The sequence below is a fragment of the Somniosus microcephalus genome, chromosome 20, assembly GCF_052327205.1.
Source record: "Somniosus microcephalus isolate GS21.2 chromosome 20, FLI_Smic_1.0, whole genome shotgun sequence".
Lineage (NCBI taxonomy): Eukaryota > Metazoa > Chordata > Chondrichthyes > Squaliformes > Somniosidae > Somniosus > Somniosus microcephalus.
The window spans coordinates 60,379,602-60,400,452 of record NC_141006.1 but is presented as its reverse complement, the minus strand read 5'-3'; positions in this window follow the sequence as shown (position 1 = coordinate 60,400,452).

Below are 20,851 nucleotides of genomic sequence, written 5' to 3'. Positions count from 1 at the left end.
TGCCCTATCTATGGAGATGGCATCTAAGAATGCTAGGGAGCTCTGTTCAACTTAAGTGACTAGTGCAGCTGAGGACTACAGTCACAAAGCCACTGCTGAACCTAAAGCTCTGAGACCAAGTCAAAAGCATGTCGGTGAGAGCAGTTCAGTGAATTGTTATCACTGCAATGGAAATCACTCACCACAGTCCTGCCAATACAGAAATGCAAAGTGTTTTCACTGCCAGAGCAAGGCCATATTTCAACAGCTTGCAGAGCTAGATCGAAAGCAGGAAGTAAGAACCACTCTAGTGGCAATGCAAAGCAGCAACAACAAAAGGGAGGAATTCACAATATTGAAGTGAACATACCTGATGTTGAAGAACTCGGCATCTACAGTGTCTACGCCACTAGCGGCAAGGCTAGCAGTCGTGAGAAAGACTTTTGTACAAAACTTTTGATCAATGACCAATATATTGATATGTGTATTGACACAGCGGCAGACACATATGAGAGTAAGTTTAACCAAATACCACTTACAAAGAGTACTGTAGAGTTAAAAACCTACTCCAGAGAAATCTTAGAGACATGTGGACAAATGGAATGTACAGTTCAGCACAATGACCAGTCAGTAAAGCTGCCTATTATTGCAGCGAGCGACACCAACAGGCCAATCCATATGGTCAAAGACTGGTTGAGCAAGTTAAAATTAGATTGGAAAAACATCTTCAGTGTAGATGCTTCAAAGAAGCGACTTGACACAAAGCTGAACAAGTATAAAAGCATGTTCACAGACAATTATGGGGGCATCACTGGATATGACGCGCATGTCCGCATCAAGTCCAGTGTGAAGCCTGTCTATTGTAAGGCAAGGCTGCTTGTCTATGCATTGAAAAGTCAGGTGGAGGAAGAGCTAGAGAAACTGAGAGAGAACGGAATGCTAGTAAAAACTGACAAAAGTGAATGGGTCACCTCGATTGTGGTAGTGCCCAAAGCAGACAAAACTGTACACTTATGCGGTGACTAGAAAGTTACTATCAACCAAGCAGTTGACAATAAGCAATACCCATTACCTGCATCGATTTGTATGTAGCTCTCTCTAAGCTTGACCTGTCGCAAACTTACGCTCAGCTGAATGTTGACAAAGAGAGTCAACAGTATCTCACCATCAACACACACAAGGGACTGTAATTGTAATGTATATACCTTTAAGGGGGGAACTACTTTTTACAGCTCATGTATACTGTAGTACCGGCAGTGACCACACCTGTATATAGCACTGAGTAGTAATCTGTACAGTTCAGTTCCAGAGTGAGCCACGTTGAGTAAACACCTGTTGTACCGTTCTCCTGTAGTCTTGTGTCTTACTACTGATGGACACAACATTGGCGACGAGGCAAATTCGATCCTACCTGCAACTCTGCATCACCTCCCAGGGATTCGTTCCTGGAGACCAGTAGATTGGAGGTCAAGGCCAGAGACACGGGCGTCGACCACGGGCAACCGCCCAGTCATCCAGCGGAGACTCGAGAATTGCGGGGGAGGCTGTTGAGAGCCAGGCTTGGCTTTCCAGTCGTGGTGGTCCAGCGAAACGGGCTGGCAACAGGTAGTGCGCAGACCCTTCCTGGACAGCGGCGGGCTAGAGCCCGACCGAGCGGCACAGCAAAGGGCCGAGCAGCGTCGACGGGAGAGACAGAGAGAGGGCAGAGCGCACGGGGCACAGCCGGTGTTCAGGGGCCGAGCAGCGTCGAGGAGAGGGAGAGAGACGCGCAGAAACCTGCGAGGCGCCGCCATTGCCACGAGGACCGCCGAGAGCGGCGTTGGCAGCAGCGCAGGAGAAGCGCGCGAAACCTACAGTGCGCCGCCATTGCCACGAGGACCGCCGAGAGCGGCGTTGGCAGCAGCGGGGGAGGAAGGAAAGTGCGGGAGATGCCATTTTAAGCCATTTTAAACCACACCCAAAATGCCGAAGAGCTGCAGTATCACCGCATTTGACAATGAAGTCGAAGATTGGACTACATATGTCGAACGAATAGAGGTATACTGCAAGGCAAATGAGGTGTCAGATGACAAGAAAGCACCGGTATTGTTAAATTTAATGGGTGCAAAGATGTATGGCTTATTATGAAATCTAGTAACCCCAGCGAAGCCAATGGAAAAGAGTTTTGGAGACATAGTGACGATACTACAGGAACATTTAAACCCCACACCGCTGCTGATAGCAGAAAGATTCAAGTTTCACAAACGGAACCAACATAAGGATGAAAGCAATGCTGAATATTTAACAGAACTGCGCAAACTATCGAAACACTGCCAGTTTGGAACGGAACTGGCAGATACCTTAAGGGACAAGTTTGTGTGTGGGCTTCAAAGTGAAGGAACCCAGAAACGGCTTTTATCTGGAAAGGACCTTACGCTGGACAAGGCTTTCAGCATTGCGGTATCATATGAAGCAGCAGCACGGGGCGCTGCAGAGATACAACAGAGACCGCAAGAATATGGCACAAACGAAATGTCATACAGAACAGAGAAGTGCTATCGCTGCGGCAGAACAACACACGACCACAATGATTGCTGGTTCAAAGACAAAGTGTGCAGAGAGTGTGGAAAAGTAGGACACATAGCACGAGTCTGCAGGTCGGGAAAGAAAACCAGCAATAAGAAATCTCCAAAAGAAAAGTACAAGAAGGTACATAAGGTGACGGAGAATAGTTCAGACGAACAAAAGAGTGATACCGACTCTAAAAGCAGGGAGCTGAGTTGTCTGAAACTACATAATGTGATCAAAACGGAGGATCAGCGAACCACTTGGGTCACTCTCAAGATAGCAGGAGTCCACGTAAAAATGGAATTGGACACAGGATCAGCCCTAACAGTCATAAACCGACGGGACTATGAACGGCTATTCTCACACATACCCTTGAGAGACAGAAAAATTATTTTGAAGACGTACACGGGGCAAAAAGTCTACCCCAAAGGAAAAATAAGGGTGACCGTTATATATAACGGGAAGGAAACACCAAAACTAGACTGTAGTGATGAGGAGAGGGAGGACCACCATTACTGGGATGTGAATGGATCCGGAAAATACAGCTGGATTGGCATTCCATACAAGCACTGACTGTGGCTGCCAAAAAGGATGACGACGTCACACCTGGGCGACTGTCAAAGATCCTAACCAACGCGCAAGAAGTGTTCCAGCAAGGACTCGGAACATTAAAAGGCATGACAGCAACAATTAAAATCGAAGAAAACGCAAGCCCAAAATTTTTTAAGGCCAGACCGGTATCTTATGCGATCCGCCCAGCCGTCGAAGCAGAGCTGGAGAGTTTGGAACGTTCAGGAGTACTGTCCAAGGTAGACTGGAGTGAGTGGGCTACACCCATCGTCCCTGTGATGAAAAAGTCGTTGAGCAGCACGCCTGGGGAACCAAGGAAGGTTCGCATCTGTGGGGACTTTAAGGTAACAGTAAACCCAGTCCTTCACACCATGCAATATCCACTTCCGCGGATTGAAGATATTTTCGCCTCGCTATCTGGAGGGAAACGCTTCACTAAGATTGATCTGGCCCAGGCGTATCTGCAAATGGAGGTAGAAGAAGCATCAAAAAAATACCTCACAATCAACACCCATAAAGGTCTCTACCAATACAATCGGCTGGTATTCGGGGTAGCATCAGCTCCGGCTATTTGGCAAAGGGCAATGGAACAAGTCCTGCAAGGGATCCCAGGGACCCAGTGTTATTTGGACGATATCCTGGTCACGGGCAAAAATGACAGTGATCACCTCGCCAACCTGGAGCAGGTGCTCACTAGATTGAAGGAATATGGGCTCCGAGCTAACCGCCCCAAATGCGAGTTTTTTAAAAATCAGATCTCGTATTGTGGCCACGTTATCGATAAAGAGGGGTTACATAAGGCCCCAGAAAAGATTGAGGCAGTAGTCAAGGCTCCAGCACCGGAAAATGTGTCACAACTGAGGTCGTTCCTCGGGCTGGTAAACTACTACCATAAGCTCTTGCCAAATTTGTCTACAATACTACACCCACTGAACACCCTACTGCAAACTGGAGTGCCGTGGAAGTGGAGTGACGAATGTAAACGAGCTTTCCAGAAGAGCAAAACACTAATCACATCGAAAGAGGTATTGGCCCATTTCAACCCAGCACTACCAATTCGGTTGGCGTGTGATGCGTCACCCTACGGCATTGGAGTGGTGCTGTCGCACAAATTCTCGGACGGCTCAGAGAGGCCAATAGCCTTTGCGTCACGATCACTAACCTCAGCCGAGCGTAACTATGCCCAGATTGACAGGGAAGCCTTCAGCCTAGCGTGGGGAGTGAAAAAGTTCAATCACTGTCTACACGGGCAGAAATTCACCTTGCTGACTGACAACCAGCCTCTTGTCTCCATTTTTAATCCGAAGAAGGGCGTTCCGGTGATGACTGCGCAACGACTGCAAAGATGGTCTCTCTTTCTAGGGGCGCACCACTATGAGATTGAATATAAGGGCACGAAACAGCATGGAAATGCTGATGGGCTATCACGCCTGCCACTGCCTACTGCGGAGGAAGCACCAGCAGTGGATCCTGTCGAAATATTTCATTCGACTATAGTTGAATACCTACCGGTAACTAACGCTAGTATAGAAAAGGAGACCCGAAATGACCCGACACTGTCTCGGGTATATGATTTGACAGTGAAGGGATGGCCAGCACATGGCGACTCACTGGTGCCAGCATTCTCGACAAGAAGAGAACAGCTGTCAGTGTGCCGGGGGACCTTGATGTGTGGATCCCGAATGGTAATTCCACCCAAGTTAAGGGATAGAGTGCTCAATGAGCTTCATGAGGGTCATCTGGGAGCGGTAAAAATGAAAAGCCTTGCCAGGGCTTATGTGTGGTGGCCAGGAATCGATAAACAAATCGAGGACCTGACCAAGAGCTGCTCAGGATGCCAGAAAGTCCAAAATGCACCACCACATGCCACTCTACACCCATGGGAGTGGCCCTCATCTCCATGGCAATGGGTGCATATTGATTTTGCTGGTCCATTCATGGACTCAATGTTTTTAATAGCCGTGGATGCGCACTCAAAATGGCCTGAGGTCATCAAAATGTCCTCCACCACCACGGAGAAAACTATTGCAGTCCTACGGACCATTTTTGCCAGGAACGGCTTGCCAGAACAGATTTGCTCCGATAACGGACCACAGTTTGTGTCCGAAGAGTTCCGGAGGTTTATGAAGAAGGATGGGGTAAGGCATTATACATCCGCCCCGTATCATCCAGCCACAAATGGATTGGCTGAGAGGTTCGTACAAACCTTTAAGAAGGCAATAAAGGCTATGTACAATGACAACATTCCGTTGCAGCATAAGGTGGACAATTTCCTGTTCGCCTACCGGAATGCGACACATGCAGTCACCAACCAGGCCCCGGCCATGATGTTCTTTAACCGAAGGTTAAGATCTCGCCTGGATTTGCTCAGACCAAACGTACGAAGAGATGTTGAGAGTAAGCAATTCCAGCACATCCATGAGAAGCCAACAAGGAGCTTCAATGTAGGGCAACCAGTCTTGGCCCGCGACTACCGAACAGAAAAATGGCAGCCAGGAACGATATGCACACGGCAGGGCCCACTAATGTACACAGTGGACGTTGGGGAGAACATCGTGAGACGCCATGCTGACCAGATCCTAGAGTCACAGGAACAAGTCAACCCCATGCCTCGCCCATACGTACCTGGTGAGGAACCCGACGTACAGGTCGCATCTACCCCAGAAACAGTAGCATCAGAAGCTGATGACCCAACCGACGACAGGGTGCCAGAATCGCCTCCGCACCAAGAGCGAGACACTCGGGAAAGGCGCTATCCAGAAAGGATCAGGAAGCCTCCCCAAAGACTGAATATATAAATGGACTATTTTCAGCTAATGTTGTATGTTAAAAGTGTTAATTGTAATTAGTTTGATATTTAATTGTTAAATGAGTGTTATGGTACTGTTAATCTAAAAGGGGAGGAATTGTAATGTATATACCTTTAAGGGGGGAACTACTTTTTACAGCTCATGTATACTGTAGTACCGGCAGTGACCACACCTGTATATAGCACTGAGTAGTAATCTGTACAGTTCAGTTCCAGAATGAGCTACGTTGAGTAAACACCTGTTGTACCGTTCTCCTGCAGTCTGTGTCTTACTACTGACGGACACAACAGTACTCATACACCAAGCTGCCATATAATGTAAAGTCCTCCCCCAAAATCTTCCAGGTTACGATGGATAAGACTTTGCAAGGAGATCCAAATTGCTTATGCAATCAAGACAATGTGCTGATCGTAACAAGCAGCAAGGAAGAAAATCTAGAAATGTTAGATTTCATGCTTCAGAGGTTGAATTTCCACAATGTTCAATTGAATAGGAGCCATTGTGCTTTTATGCAGCCTGAGGTTGTGTACCTTGGTCTGAAGGTTGATGCAAATGGCTTGCAACCAGTTAAGGAAAAGTTTGATGCTGTCATCAATGTTCCAAAGCTACAGAATGTGTCTGAGTTAAGACCGTTCCTTGGAATGGTCCAGTACTACGCACGTTTCTTACCTAAGTTAGCGACCTTGTTAGCTCCATTGCACGAGCTCCTCAAGAAGGATGTCCAGTGGAAGTGGACAAAAGCACAACAGGAAGTTTATGATGCTTGTAAGAGAAGTCTCTCTAGCGATGCTCTACTTGTGCACTACGACACAGAGCGTGAGCTTAAGTTAGCGTGTGATGCTTCCAGCTACGGTGTGGGAGCTGTCATAAGCCACGTTATGGATGACGGCTAAGAGAAACCAATCAGGTTCGCATCGCAAACCCTCACAAAGAGTGAAAGAAACTGCACGCAAATTGAAAAGGAAGCACTCGCCATAGTATTTGGAATCAAGAAATTCCAACAGTTCCTGATTGGCAGAAAGTTTACCCTGATAACCGATGACAAACCGCTCCTAGCAATATTGGGGCCCAAATCTGCCAACCCTGCAATGGCTGCATCAAGAATACAGTGCAGACCTGAGCAGGAGCGGCAGCAGCGGAGGCGGCGGCTTAAAGGGAGCTGAGCAACGACTTAAAAAAAAAGGAGAGACATCACAGGACAGCAGGAGGCAGAATATAAATCGAGCGGGAGGCCCAGAGAGTGCGCAGATTGGAACAGCGAGGAGGCGGAGGACCTCCAGTGGAAACTAAAGCAACAACTGAAACAGCTAAAGTGACGTCACAACCAGGAGCTGATTGGTGAGTAGCTGTAAGTATTTCTAGTTAATAGTCTATTAAGTAAAGGCATGGCAGGGCAACACAGTCCCGTGGAATGCACATCCTGTGCCATGTGGGGACTTCAGGATGCTTCCCGTGTCCTGAACAACCACATGTGCAGGAAGTGTCGTCAGCTGGAGGAGCTCGAGCTCCGGGTTTTGCAGCTTGAGCAGCAGCTGGCGTCACTGCGGTGCATCCGTGAGGCTGAGAGCTTCGTGGATAGCACGTTTCAGGAGGTGGTCACCCCGCAGATAAAGAGTGTGCAGACAGAAGAGGAGGATCAGGCAGGTAGTGCAGGAGTCCCCTGAGTGCATCTCGCTCTCCAACCAGTATTTGGTTCTGAGTACTGGTAAGGGCGATGGTTTCTCTAGGGAGTATAGCCAGAGCCAAGTCTGCGGCACCACGGGTGGCTCAGCTGCACAGGGGGGAGGTGGGGGGTGGGAGGAAGAAGAGTGGGAAAGCAATAGTGGTAGGGGATTCGATAGATAGGGGAGCAGACAGGCGTTTCTGCGGCTGCAGACGTGACTCCAGGATGGTATGTTGCCTCCCTGGTGCCAGGGTCAAGGATATCACCGAGCGGCTGCAGAACATTCTGAAGCGGGAGGGTGAACAGCCAGGGGTCATGGTCCATATCGGTACCAACGACATAGGTAGAAAGAGGGATGAGGTCCTGCCGACAGATTTCAGGGAGTTAGGAAAGAGATTAAAAAGCAGGGCCTAGAAATTCAGTTGCGTTCGCCAGCCGTTAACGCCATAAGAGGGGTAGATTTCCAGCGCTAGGCACTTAGCGCCCGGGCGCAGGCCGATCTGCGCCTACGCCCAACTTCAGTTGACATTTAGCGCCGGCGCAAAGTGTTTGCGCCCGCTCAGCTGCGCGCGCAGCTTATGACGTCATTTCGTCGTGCAACGCTGTTTGTGCGCCCCAAACCGGAAATTCAGCGGCGCCCGCCCAATGTGGGCGTGGCGCTGTTAAGAACTATGAAGTGGAACGCAGCAGAGGCCCTGCGGGCCTCGGGGAGCGCTAATTAAAGGGCACTTACACTGAACTATAAAGGCCAGCCATTTTGCTGCAATGACTTCAGTGCTTTGGATTTCTGTACAGAGACCAAGGAACAGACCTTCCTGATTTGGGACAACATAGGAGAGGTATTTTTGGCTTCTGGCCAGAGCTTGGAAATTTGACTCTTGTGATTTCACTGTTTGCAAGTTTATTATGGGGGCTGCATGGGGTTCCAACCCTCAGTTCCAGCATTATGTGTGAAGGGCTCGCAGACGCTGTGTGAGAGGGGCAGCCATGCCTAGACGCAGAGGGGCTATCAGGCGTCGGCAACGTAGGCCTTACCCACTCAGGGAATACCGGCAGCAGGTGTCCTATCTCACCATGACTGCCGCGCATTGTGTTAAGAGGCTGCGCTTCAGAAGGGAGGTGGTTGCAGAGATCTGCCAGCTGCTTCACAGAGATCTGCGTCCACAGCTGATGTGCAGGACCTCTCTGTCGGTGGAAGTGAAGGTCACGGTGGCTCTGAACTTTTATGCAAGCGGCTCCTTCCAAGCCGCTGCTGGGGACATAGCGAACATCTCCCAGTTCGCCGTGCATCGCTGCATCCGGCAGGTCACCGATGCCCTTTTCGCAAGGAGACACCAATTCATCTCCTTCCCCATGACCCTAGAGAGGCAGGAGCAGTGTGCAGTCGGATTTGCCAGGATCGCTGACTTCCCCATGGTGCAGGGTGCCATTGACTGCACGCATGTGGCTATGCAGGCACCTATCGACAATGCCGAGGATTACCGCAACCAGAAGGGCTACCATTCCCTCAATGTACAGCTGGTGTGTGACCACAGGCAGCGCATCCTAGCTGTCAATGCCCGCTTTCCAGGAAGCAGCCACGATGCATTTATCCTGCGCCAGACTACTGTGGCTGACATGTTCGAGGCACAGCCTCCACCAAGGGGATGGCTTATTGGGGACAAGGGCTACCCTTTGTGTACATGGCTCATGACCCCGCTCCGCGTGCCCAGGACCCCTGCGGAGGAGGCATACAACGAAAGCCATCAAGCCACAAGGAACATCATAGAGCAAACGATTGGCATCCTCAAGCAACGGTTCCGCTGCCTGGATCGTTCCGGCGGATCTCTACAGTATTCGCCGGATAGAGTCTCCCAGTTCATCGTCGTTTGCTGCATGCTGCACAACCTGGCTATCCGCAGGACTCAGGCACTGCCACCTCACGTTGGACCACCACCTCAGGAGGACGAGCAGGAGGACCATGAGGAGGAGGAGGAGGAGGAGGAGTACCAGCCCAGGAGGGAGCCACAAGGTCCAAGGGCCGTCCGCCGGCGGCTTATTGAACGGCACTTCTAGGCCCCCTGTCAGGGAATGGCTTGTGGCAATGAACGCACTTGAATGCAGCCGCTCCGCAAGCCCTCAGCCGGTTAACGCAACAACCACTTGAAACATGACACATGGACAAGCTGAATAAATAAAAAGCTTTATTTAACAAACTCAGGGCCCTTCCCACATGAAACAGAGAAACAGACAAGACCCCCAAAAAACAGTCAAAAACATCTCTCACTCCCACAACCTGGGGAGGAATAACAAAACTTGTCAATAACATTTGCCTTCATCCTCGGCCTTCCCAAAATAAGCCCCCCCCACTCCAGAACACAACCACCCCCATATAAAAAAACATTTGCCTTCATCTTCGGCCTTCCCAAAATAAGCCCCCCCCCACCAGAACACAAACACCCCCATATAAAAAAAACAGTTGGCAACACACTCTACTTGGTGTGCCGAGAGGGCGAGTCCTTGTGCAGGCTTCTCCGGCCCCTGCCCGACCTGTTGCTCTGCCTCAACCTGGGCCCTGTGGGTGTGGCAAGGCTGGGGGAAGGCTCCTGAGAGGCACACTGCGTGACGGCAGATGCCCTTGGGGGTCGGCCTAGACGAGGTCCGGCCCTGGAGGGGCCGGCTGCTGACTGCTGCAGCTGTGGCTGGGCAGCATCAGTCTCTCCAGCAGCTCATCGCAGCTTTGCTGGGGGAGTGGCAGTGGCGGCTGCAGCAATGGGGGCAAGCTGGCTGATGCCAGGCGCTCGCTGGTCGCCAGAGACACTGGCACTCGGCCGGGCTGGCACTGCAGCAAGCGCAGCAACCTGGTGGAGGCCAGACCGCTGTGCTGCAGCAGGGCGGCGGGTGCCCTGGCGATGCTTCCGTGACACCGCAAGTGTGGCAGAAGTGAGTGCCCGAACTGCCCTGGTCTGTGCCCGCATCAGATCAGCCAGTGTCTGGACGGCACCACTCATGAACTCGCGACTCGCGTCCTGTGCTGCCGCGAGTTGGTTGACACCCCTGGCCTGTGCTGCCGCGAGTTGGTCGACACCCCTGGCCTGTGAGTCCCCGAAAGCGGCCACACTATGAGCCAGGGACTCAATGGCCTGAGGCATCTGTCCCACAACCCCCATGAACTCGTTGTGGCGCCGCTCCGAGGCCGCGGACATTTCATCAAGGAGGCGCACCTCCTGGGCGAGGACCGTCTCCGGACTGGAGGGCGGACTCTCCCTCTGGGGAGAAGGCCGCCGAGCTGCCCGACCCTTCCCGCGTGCCTGGACGCCACTGGGCCCAGCAACTGCCCTCCCCTGCAACACTTCCCCCCTCTGGGGAGAAGGCAGCCGTGCTGCCCGACCCTTCCCGCGTGCCTGGACGCCACTGGGCCCAGGAGCTACACCCCCCTGCAACACTTCCCCCTGGCTCTCCTCCAGGCAAGACGTCTCCCCTCCATTGCCATCCCCTGGCGCGGATGAGGGTTCCCCCGATGTGCCGCCTTCCTCTTGGTCCTCGTCGTCCTCCTCTTCCGAGGGACTGGCACTCTCAGCTTCATGGACCTCCTCCTCACCAGCTGAAAGCAGGAAGGCACAAGAGTAGCTTTAGAGTGAGGACAGGGCGTCAGCGAGGGAGGCATGAGTGGTGGCATTATGCGCATTGGTCGGACAGTGGCAAAGGATGTAGATCTGAAGCGCAAGGGGAACGAGAGAGATCCAAACGGTCATGTCCTTACCATTGGGGCCCAGCACAGGGTCCGCATCACCAATAGCAACGGGGCCAACCACCCGGCCACGCATGAGTCGAGCCACGCGCTCCTCCAGCTCACTGAGCTCCTGGAACTGGGCACGGCCTCCCCCGGTGACATTCCGGCTCTTCATATTCTGGGCCAGCTTGGCCTGCAAGAGAAAGGATGGCCTCTAAGTACAGTGTGGTGCCCTGTTGTTGTGTGCACTGCCTCCCATGGTGGAATAGCTTGGCCAGTGTGGTGCCCTGTTGTTGTGTGCACTGCCTCCCATGGTCGAATAGCTTGGCCAGTGTGTAAAGTGCAGAAAGTGCTATTGATGATCATGCCAGTGCCCTAGCTGCGGGAGGAGGGATGGCCATTAGGCCTTTGAGGTCCCTTTGCCCATAATGTGAGGTGCACATGCAAGGATGAGGAGGACACTGGAAAGGCTACTCACCTTGACCAACCGAGTGAGGTCGTTGTACTTCTTGCGGCATTGGTCACCAGTCCTGGGGACATCGCTGGTGGCTGACACCCTGTGGGCGATTTCCCTCCAGGCTCTCCTGAACTGCCTCCTGGGAGCCTTCTTGCCACTGTCCGGGCACAAGATCTCTCTTCTCTTTTCCAAACCCTTAAGCAGCACCCACAAAGCAGGCTCTGCGAAGCGCTGTGCTCGTTCACGGGCCTTCTGCATGGCTTCAGGCGCTATTTGGGTCCACCAGCAGTGTTGAGGCCTAGCTGCAGGGCCCCACTATCCAGGGCGTGGCAGCAGACAAAGTCGACCCTTCCCCCTTTAAGAGCTGGCCGGCGTCAGGGTGTCTGCTGTCAATCAAAACATGACCGCACCTGCGCTGCGCCCGGCCTCGGCGTTATCAGTCCGCACCGCCGGCTTAGCGCCTAAAGATAGGAGTGCAACGCCAGTTTCAGCACTCGCCCAAACTCCTTGGCCAAATCTACTGAATTTCGGCGAAGTGGCCTACACTTTCCGGCGGGCGCTAACTTTAGCGACCGCCCGACTTTAGCGCCCCAAAAGTGGCGCGACTGAATTTCTAGGCCCAGGACCTCAAAGGTAGTAATCTCCGGATTACTCCCGGTGCCACGTGCTAGAAATAGAAATAGGAGGATAGCACAGATGAATGCGTGGCCGGAGAGATGGTGCAAGAGGGAGGGCTTTAGATCCCTGGGGCATTGGGACCAGTTCTGGGGGAGGTGGGACCTGTACAGGCCGGATGTGTTGCACCTCAACTGGGCCGGGACCAATATCCTCACAGTGCGGGGGCGGGGGGGGGGGGAAGTTTGCTAGTGCTGTTGGGGAGGGTTTAAACTAGTTTGGTAGGGGGATGGGCACCAGGATGTAACATTAGAAAGGGAAATAAAGTGCTCAAAGGATTAGGAGAGGCAGAGAGCACTACAGTAAGAAATAGTAAGGTATTTGGTGTATTAGGTCAAACTAAGAGATAATACAGGATGGTCTAAGGTGGGTTTACAGTGTATGTATGTGGCAATAACTGAGACCTGGCTCAAAAAAGGACAGGATTGGGTATTAAATATTCCTGGTTATAAAGTGTTCAGGAAGGATAGGGAAGGAAAGATAGGAGGTGGTGTGGTAGTATTGGTCAAGGAGAATGTTACAGTGCTGAAGAGGGAGGATGTCTTGGAGGGGTCAAGGAAGAATCTATGGCCTAGAAATTCAGTTGGGCGCGCCAGCCGTTAGCGCCTTAGGAGGCGTAGATCTCGAGCGCTAGGCGCTTAGCGCCCGGGCGCAGCGCGATCTGTGCCTCGCCCCAACTTCAGTACACATTTAGCGCCGGCGCAAAGTCTTAGCGCGCGCCCTGCTGCGCGCGCAGATCATGACGTCATTTCCTAGTGCAACGCCCTTTGTGCGCCCCGAACCGGAACTTCACTCGCGCCGGCCCATTGTGCGCCGGGCGGCCCTAACGACTGTGAAGTGGAACGGTACACAGCCGAGGCGGGCCGCGGGGAGCGCTAATTAAAGGGCACTTACCCTGCACTATAAAGGGCAGCCATTTTGCAGCATTCACTCTTGTGCAACGGTTTTTTGGAGAGAGACCAAGGAGGAGAGCTTACTGGTTTGGACCAACACTAGGACAGGTATTTTTGGCTCAGGCCAGAGCTTAGCAATTATCTTTGCCTTCATTGAGAGCTCAGTGTTTGCCAGCATATAATGGGGGCTGCATTGGGTGCCAACGCTGACTTTCAGCCTTCTGCCGGAAGGGCTTACAGACGCCGTGAGAGAGTGGCAGCCCTGGCTAGACGCAGAGGGGGCAACAGGCGTCGCCAACTGAGGCCTTACCCACCCAGGGTATACCGCCAGCAGTCCTCCTATCTGATCGTGTCTGCCGTGAAGTGTGTTAGGAGGCTGCGATTCAGAAGGGAGGTGGTTGCAGACATCTGCCAGCTGCTTCACAGAGATCTGCAGCCACAGCTGATGCACAGGACGTCTCTGTCGGTGGCAGTGAAGGTGACGGTGGCTCTCAACTTCTATGCCACCGGCTCCTTCCAATCCGCTGCTGGGGACATCGCTAACATCTCCCAGTTTGCCGTGCATTGCTGCATCCGCCAGGTGACCGATGCCCTTTTCAGAAGGAGACATCAATTCATCTCCTTCCCCATGACCCTGGACAAGCAGCAGCAGCGTGCAGTGGGATTTGCAAGAATAGCGGGCTTCCCCATGGTGCAGGGCGCCATTGACTGCACGCATGTGGCTTTGCGGGCACCTCTTGAGCATGCCGAGGATTACCGCAACCGGAAGGGCTACCATTCCCTCAACGTACAGCTGGTGTGTGACCACAGACAGCGCATCCTAGCTGTCAATGCCCGCTTTCCAGGCAGCAGCCACGATGCCTTTATCCTGCGACAGACAACTGTGGCTGACATGTTCCAGGCACAGCCTCACCCAAGAGGATGGCTTATCGGAGACAAAGGCTATCCTTTGTGTACCTGGCTCATGACCCCGCTCCGCGCGCCCACGACCCCTGCTGAAGAGGCATACAACGAGAGCCATCAAGCGACTAGGAACATCATAGAACAAACAATCGGCGTCCTCAAGCAACGGTTCCGCTGTCTCGATCGCTCCGGGGGAGCCCTCCAGTATTCGCAGGAGCGAGTCTCCCAATTCGTCGTCGTTTGCTGCATGCTGCACAACCTGGCTATCCGCAGGACTCAGGCACTGCCACCTCACGTTGGACCACCACCTCAGGAGGAGGAGCAGGAGGAGCATGAGGAGGAGGAGGATGAGGAGTACCAGCCCAGGAGGGAGGCAGAAGGTCCAAGGGCCGCCCGTCGGCGGCTTATTGAACGTCACTTCTAGGCCCCCTGTCAGGGAATGGCTTGTGCCAATGAAAGAACATGATTGCAGCCGCTCCGCAAGCCCTCAGCCGGTTAAGGCAACAAACACTTCAAAGATCAAACATGGACAATGTTAATAAATAAAATGCTTTATTGTACAAACTCAGGGCCCTTCCCACATGAAAAACAAAAACAGACGAAACCCCCAAAAAACACTCAAACACATTACTCGCTCCCACAACCTGGAGAGGATTAACAAAACAGTGCAACTAAAATGGCCGTCATCCTCGGCCTTCGTAAAAAACAATCATCACATCCTCGGCCTTCAAAAAACAAACATCCAATTCTCGGCCTTCAAAAAACAAACATCCAATTCTCGGCCTCAAAAAACAAACACAACTGGCCACACATTCGACTTTTTGGCCTGCTAGGGCGATGCCTTGGCCATCTTTGTGTGGCCTCTGCCCGCCCTGCTGCTCCTCCTCAAAGTAAGGCCATTGGCTGCTGCAAGGCTGGGGGCAGGCTCCTGAGGGGCACATGTCGTGATGGCAGATGCCCTTGGGGGTCGGCCTAGTCGAGGTCTGGCCGTCGAGCGGGCGGCTGTTGAATGCTGCAGCTGTGGCTGGCCAGCATCAGTCGCTGCAGCAGCTCCTGGCAGCTCCACTGGGGGAGTGGCAGTGGCGGCTGGAGGAATGGGGGCAAGCTGGCGGATGGCAGGCGCTCGCTGGTCGCCTGAGACACTGGCACTCGCCCGGGCCAGCACTGCAGCATGCGCACCAATCTGCCGAGGGACAGACCGCTGTGCTGCTGCAGCGCGCCGGGTGCCCTGGCGATGCCTGGCTGACACAGGGAGTGTGGCAGCAGTGAGTGCCCGTGTTGCCCTGTTCAGTGACCTCATCAGAGCACCCAGTGACTGCATGGCACCACTGATCAGCTGCCCACTCGCTGCCTGAGCTGCCCCGAATGCCACCCGACTCGCTGCCTGATCTGCCCCGAATGCCGCCCGACTCGCTGCCTGCTCTGCCCCGAATTCCGCCAAACTGATGGCCTGTGAGGCCCCGACGTCGGTCACACTCCGAGAGAGGGACTCGATGGCCTCAGGCAACCGTGCCACTACCCCCATGAGCTCCGTGTGCCGGCGCTCCGAGTCCGCGGACAAGTCCTCGAGGCGTTCCATCTCCTCGGCGAAGACCATCTCCGGACTGGAGGCCGGACTCTCCCTCTGGGGAGAAGGCCGCCGAGCTGGCCGACCCTTCCTGCGTTGCTGGACGCCGCTGGGCCCAGCAATTGGACTCCCCTCCGACCCTTCCCCCCTCTGGGGAGAAGGCCGCCGAGCTGGCCGACCCTTCCTGCGTTGCTAGACGCCGCTGGGCACAGCAATTGGACTCCCCTCCGACCCTTCCCCCCTCTGGGGAGAAGGCCGCTGAGCTTCCACCCCCCTCCCGCGTTTCTGCAGGCCGCAGGTCCCATGAGCACCCCTCCCCTCCGACACTTCCGCCACGCTCCCCTCCAGGGAAGACGTGTCCCCTACATTCGCATGGGTTGCCGCGGCTGAGGGTTCCCCTGATGGGCCGCCTTCCTCTTGCTCCTCCTCCTCCTCCTCTTCTGAGGGGCTGTCACTGGCAAGTTCAGGGACCTCCTCCTCACCATCTGAAAGCAGGAAGGCACAAGAGTAGCTTTAGAGTGAGGAGAGGGCGTCAGCGAGGGATGCATGAGTGGTGGCATTCAGCGCATTGGTCGGACAGTGGCAAAGGATGTAGATCTGATGCGCAAGTGGGACGAGAGAGGTCCAAAAGGTGATGTCCTTACTATTGGTGCCCAGAACAGGGTCGGCATCTCCACATGCAACGGGGCCAATCACCCGGCCACCCATGATGCGCTCCACGCGATGTTGCAGCTCGGTGAGCGGCTGGATCTGGGGTCGGCCTCCCCCGGTTGCAGTCCGGCTCTTCTTATTATTGGCCAGCTTGGCCTGCAAGAGAAAGGACGGCCTCTAAGTACAGTGTGTAGCCCTGATCTTGTGTGCACTGTCTCCCATGGTGGAATAGCCTGGCCAGTGTGTTAAGTGCAGAATGTGCAATTGATGTTCATGCCTGTCCCATAGCTGCTGCATGAGGGCTGGCCATTAGGGCTTTCAGGTCCCTTTGCCCATAATGTGAGGTGCACATGCAAGGATGAGGAGGACACTGGAAAGGGTACTCACCCTGACAATCCGAGTGAGGTCATTAAACTTTTTGCGGCATTGGACACCGCTCCTGGGGACCTCGCTGTTGGCTGACACCTTGCTGGAGACATGCCTCCAGGCTCTCCGGTAGACGTGGCCTGGCGCCTTCCTGCCATTGTCCGGGTACAAAATATGGCGCCTCTTCTCCACAGCACCAACCAGCACACTCAGATCAAGCTCTGAGAAGCGCTGCGCTCGTTCACAGGCCTTCTGCATGGCTTCAGGCGCTATTTGGGTCCAGCAGCAGTGTTCAGGCCTAGCTGGAGGGCTCCACTATCCAGGGCGTGGCAGCAGACCAAGTCGACCCTTCCCCCTTAAGAGCTGGACGGCGCCAGGGTGTCTGCTGTCAATCACGAAATGGCCGCACCTGCGCTGCGCCCGGCCTCGGCGCTCTCGCTCAGCACCTCTGGCTTAGCGCCTAAAGAGAGGCATGCAGCGCCAGTTTTAGCGCTCGAGCAAACTCTTAGGGCGAAGCTAATGAATATCGGAGAAGTGGCCTCGATTTTGCGCCGGGCGCAAACTTTAGCGGCCGCCCGACTTTACCGCCCCAAAAGTGGCTACAATGAATTTCTAGGCCTATATGTCTACAGTTAAGAAATAATAGAGGTTCCATTACACTACTTGGTATATTCTATAGGCCACCTACTAGTGGGAAGGATATAGAGGAGAAAATTTGCAGGGAAATTACAGTGAAATACAAGGGGCTAGATTTTCAGTTGCTTGCGCCAGCAGTTAGCGCCTTAAGAGAAGTGATTTCCGGGCGCTATGCGTGTAGCGCCCGGGCGCAGCGCAGTTTGCGCCCCGCCCCAAATTAAGTTGCCCGTTAGCGCCGGCGCAAAGTTTAGCGGCCGCCCGGATGCGCGCGCAGAAAATGACGTCACATCCTCGTGCAACGCCCTTTGGCCGCCCCGATTGCAAACTTCAGTCGGACCGCCCCATTGTGCGGCGGGCGGCCGGAGCGTTTGGAAAAAGGAACGCAACACAACCAGCGCGGGCCCCGGGGGGCGCTAATTAAAGGGAACGTCCTCTCCAGTATAAAGGCCATCCATTATTTCAGAAAACAGTCTTGTGCAACGCATTTCTGGAGACACAACAAGGAGGATAGCTAACTGGTTTCAAGCAGCAAGAGCCAGGTATTTTTGGACTCAGGCAACAGCGCTGCAAGTGGCCATTTGGAAATTAGAGTGTTTGCCAGGATTTGATGGGGGTTGCATGGGGTGCCAACGCGGAGCTGCAGCTCCATGTCCGTAGGGCTCGCAGACGTATTGTGAGAGGGGCAGCCCTGGCTAGAGGCAGAGGGGGCTACAGGCGTCGGCCACATAGGCCTTACCCAGTCAGGCTATACCGCCAGCAGCGCTCCTACCTAAACATGAGTGCCGCGCGATGTGTTAAAAGGCTCCGATTCCGGAAGGGGGTGATTGCAGAGATCTGCCACCTGCTTCGCCGAGATCTGCGGCCAAAGCTCAGGTGCAGGACGTCTCTGTCGGTGGAAGTGAAGGTGACAGTGGCATTGAACTTCTATGCCACCGGCTCCTTCCAATACGCTGCTGGGGACATAGCAAACATCTCCCAGTACGGCGCGCATCGCTGCATCCGCCAGGTGACCGAAGCACTGTTCAGAAGGAGAAGCCAATTCATCTCCTTCCCCATGGCCCTGGAGAGCCAGCATCAGCGCGCATTGGGATTTTCCAGACTCGGGGAATTCCCCTTGGTGCAGGGCGCCATTGACTGTACGCATGTGGCTTTGCGGGCCCCTCTGGAGCATGGCGAGCAGTATCGCAACAGGAAGGGCTACCATTCTCTGAATGTGCAGCTGGTCTGTGACCACAAGCAGCGCATCATGGCAGTCAATGCCAGCTTCCCAGGCAGCAGCCACGATGCCTTTATCCTGCGGCAGAGTACTGTGCATGACATGTTCCAGGCACAGCCTCCCCCAAGAGGATGGCTACTCGGGGACAAAGGCTATCCTTTGTGCACCTGGCTCATGACCCCGCTCCGCGCGCCCAGGACCGCTGCTGAAGAGGCCTACAACGAGAGCCATCAAACCACCCGCAACATCATCGAGCTAACTATTGGGGTCCTCAAGCAGCGGTTCCGCTGCCTTGATCGCTCCGGAGGAGCTCTCCAGTATTCGCCGGACCGGGTCTCCCAATTTGTGGTGGTTTGCTGCATGCTACACAACCTGGCTATCCGCAGGACTCAGGCACTGCCACCTGACGTTGGACCAGCACCTCAGGAGGAGGAGCAGGAGGAGCATGAGGAGGAGGAGGAGGAGGAGGAGGAGGAGCAGGAGTACGTTCCCAGGAGGGAGCGACCAGGGCCAAGGGCCGCACGACGCCACCTTATTACACGGTACTTCTAAGCCCCCTGTCAGGGAATGGCCAGGGGCCATGAGGGAAGATGAATGCAGCCGCTCCGCAAGCCCTCAGCCGGCGAAGCCAACAAACACTAAGAAGAACAACCATGGAGACTGCATGAATAAAGATAATTTTTTATTACACAAAAATGAAAAGCCCTTCCCACATGAATCCCCAAAAACAATAAACGGGCCCCACAAAAAGCCCAACAAACGACTCACTCCCACAAACTGGGGAGGAGCCACTCCACCTTTATTGAAACCGGGCCTCAACGTCGGCCTAACGCAAAAAAAAAGCCCTCCAAAAGCACAACCATGGGCAAAATAAAGATGGCCACCGCCATATTAAAGGAAAGCTGGCCACACCCTCTACTGAGTGGCCCGCGAGGGCGAGACCTTGGCCAGCATTTTGCCTCCCCTGCCCTGCCTGCTGCTCCTTCGCAAGCTCTGCCCAGTGGCTGCTGCGAGGCTGGGGGAAGGCGCCTGAGGCTCAGATGCCCTTCCGCCAGATGCCGCTGGGGGGCGGCCTACACGGCGTTTGGGCCTCGAGGGGCCGTCTCCTGAGTGGCGCGCCTGAGCCTGGCCACCATCAGCTGCAGCCGCTTGCCCTTGACGCCCCAGAGGGGGAATGGCGGCGACGGATGGTGCAATGTGGGCCAGCTGGCGTCTGGGATGCGCTGGCTGGTGCTGTGGCGCGGTGGCACTCGGCCGGGCCCGCACTGCAGGATCCGCAGCAATCAGCCGACGGCCGGCTTGCTGGGATGGTCCAGCGCGGCGCCTGCCCTGGCGATGCCTGCCTGAGACAGCGCGTGTGGCAGCAGTGAGTGGCCCTGTGGTCCTGGTGTGCGCGTGCATCACATCCGCCAGGGTCTTGACGGCATCAGTTAGCATGCGGCCAGTCGCGGCAGTTGCTGCCCCGAACTCGCGCACACTGGTCGCCAGCGACTCGATGGCCTCAGGCATGCGCCCCACCACGCTCATGAGCTCCGTGTGGCGCCGGTCCGAGTCGTCGGCCATCTGATCGAGCTTCCGCACCTCCTCCGAAGTGAAGGTGTCCGGACTGGAGTCGCGACTCTCCCGCTGGGGAAGAGGGGGCCGAACTAGGGGACCCTTGCCGCGTTGGTGACGGCGAGTGTGCCGAGCAGCAGCACTCCCCTCTGATCCTTCCCCCCTTTGGGGGGAAGGCCGCGGGCCACGCGCACGGCTGCTGGGTGGCTGGACGCCACTGGTCCCAGAAGCTGCATTGCCCTGCGACAGTTCCTCCAGGCACTCGTCCAGTGAGGAGGTGTCGAGCATTTCCTCCTCTCCTGCGGGACGTGACTGTTCCCCCGAAGGTCCGGCTTGCTCCTCCTCCTCCTCCTGGTTGGAGGTGCTGTCACTGGCAGCCTCAGGGTCCTGGTCGTCACCAGCTGAAAGCAGGAATGCACAAGAGTAGCTTCAGAGTGAGGAGACGGCGTCAGCGAGGGAGTTAGGACTGGTGGGATTCAGCGCATTGGTGGGACAGTGGCAAAGGAGGTAGCTCGGATGGGCCAGTGCGACGCGAGAGGGCCAAAAGGCGAGGTCCTTACCATTGCCGGGCAGTGGAGGGTCGGATACACCGCACGCTGTGGGGACAATCACACGTGCTCCCATGAGCACACACACGCGCTCCTCCAGCCGA